Source organism: Echinops telfairi, unplaced genomic scaffold, assembly GCF_000313985.2.
Source record: "Echinops telfairi isolate 266 unplaced genomic scaffold, ASM31398v2 ScPeMD7_9;HRSCAF=40, whole genome shotgun sequence".
Classification (NCBI taxonomy): Eukaryota; Metazoa; Chordata; class Mammalia; order Afrosoricida; family Tenrecidae; genus Echinops; species Echinops telfairi.
In genome coordinates this window covers 43,869,798-43,871,360 of record NW_022103906.1, presented here as the reverse complement: position 1 = coordinate 43,871,360, position 1,563 = coordinate 43,869,798, and the positions used below count along the sequence as shown (strand labels likewise).

General features: G+C 47.5%; 1 pseudogene; it reads left to right on the top strand.

Moving 5' to 3' along the window:
- Positions 1–565: 565 nt before the first annotated feature.
- Positions 566–1,510, top strand: LOC123521317 (annotated as a pseudogene).
- The last annotated feature ends 53 nt before the right edge of the window (positions 1,511–1,563 follow it).

Below are 1,563 nucleotides of genomic sequence, written 5' to 3'. Positions count from 1 at the left end.
TTTAAGCATAAAACAATGTGACAGACAGATGTACATTGCTGCAATGTAACGGTCCTCAGATGGTAGGAATACTAACAATGAAAATTTTTATTATATTTTATTGGGGTTTCTTAAAGCTCTTATCGCAATCCACACGTACATCCGTTGTGTCAAACACATCTGTACATATGTTGTCATCTTTTTCAAACATTTTCTTTCTACTTGAGCCTTTGGTATCAGCTCCTTATTTTTTTCCCTCCCTCCCCCATGACCCCTTTATAATTTATAAATTTTTTTCATGTCTTACACCGACTGCTGTCTCCCTTCACCCACTTTTCTGCATGAAATTATTTTATAAAATCTTTCTACATTGGATTACAACATTATCAGCTGTAACATCATGAATAACTGATGGAAGCCTTTTAAAAAAACTTTCCTCCTTTTCCTTTGATTACAACTGTAATCCCGAATACTAATTACCACCATATTATAGCTAAACCAGAAAATCCGACCACATCAGCAGCTTCTTAAAAACTCCGGAAGAGGCCTCTCCCATTCCGCAGGTCTGTGTCCTCACGCCCAGGAGATGGCTCAAGAGGAGCTCAAGATGGGTGGGCTGTGGGCCCCCTACCACACCACCCCCACGCAGTCCACCGTGATCAACATCCAGAGGGAACCCCACGTGCCTGACCATGTCGTCTGGTCCCTCTTCAACGCGCTCTTCCTCAACTGCTGCTGCCTGGGCTTCATGGCCTACGCCTACTCCGTGAAGTCTAGGGACCGGAAGATGGTGGGCGACATGATTGGGGCCCAGAGCCACGCGTCCACTGCCAAGTACCTGAACATCTTCTCTACAGTCCTCCTGGGAATCCTCGTCTTCATCATTCTTCTCACCACAGGCACAGTGAGAGCTTCCAAGCCCTGTCACAGATGATGGGCCAGCAAGGCCACTCGTCACTGCACCACGCTGTGTCCTGGACCCTCCAGCCCTGCCCTGCTGGACGACCTGACCCCTGGCCTGCCTGCCGCCACTCCTGTCCACAGTCGTTTGCGCATATATCTCTATCTCTCAGCAAGCTCAATAAAGTGCCCTGGTGTGTAAAAAAAAACCAAAACTCTGGAAGCAAGGAAAACAACAGCACGGGCTTACAGCTGGTGTAGACGAAACCGTAGGATTTGAGGTATCACGGTAATTGGCTAATGATGACAACTGTGGCCATAGCACATTAGAAGGCTCAAGAAGCCAATTAGCACAAACATTTAGCTTTGGAGGTCCGTGTCAACTGGACTTACAGGAAAGGTTTACATTGTTGTAACCCATTATAGGGATATTTTTATTTTAAAAAGGACAAATATCTGTGGAAACGGCACTTAGATTTTATAGATAGGCATTTGGGGGTCATCGCCTTTGACAGTGTCTCTTGATTATTTTCCCCTCCCCGAAGCCGGGCCTCTCCCGTGCGGTGCCGGTGCCGGTGCCGTGGGCTTTTCGAGCAAAGAGATCTGGAAGAAGTACGGCAGCCCGATCTGATCCCGCCACACTGAGGCAAAGCACGGAGGGGGTGCAACAGAACAACAAGGGAA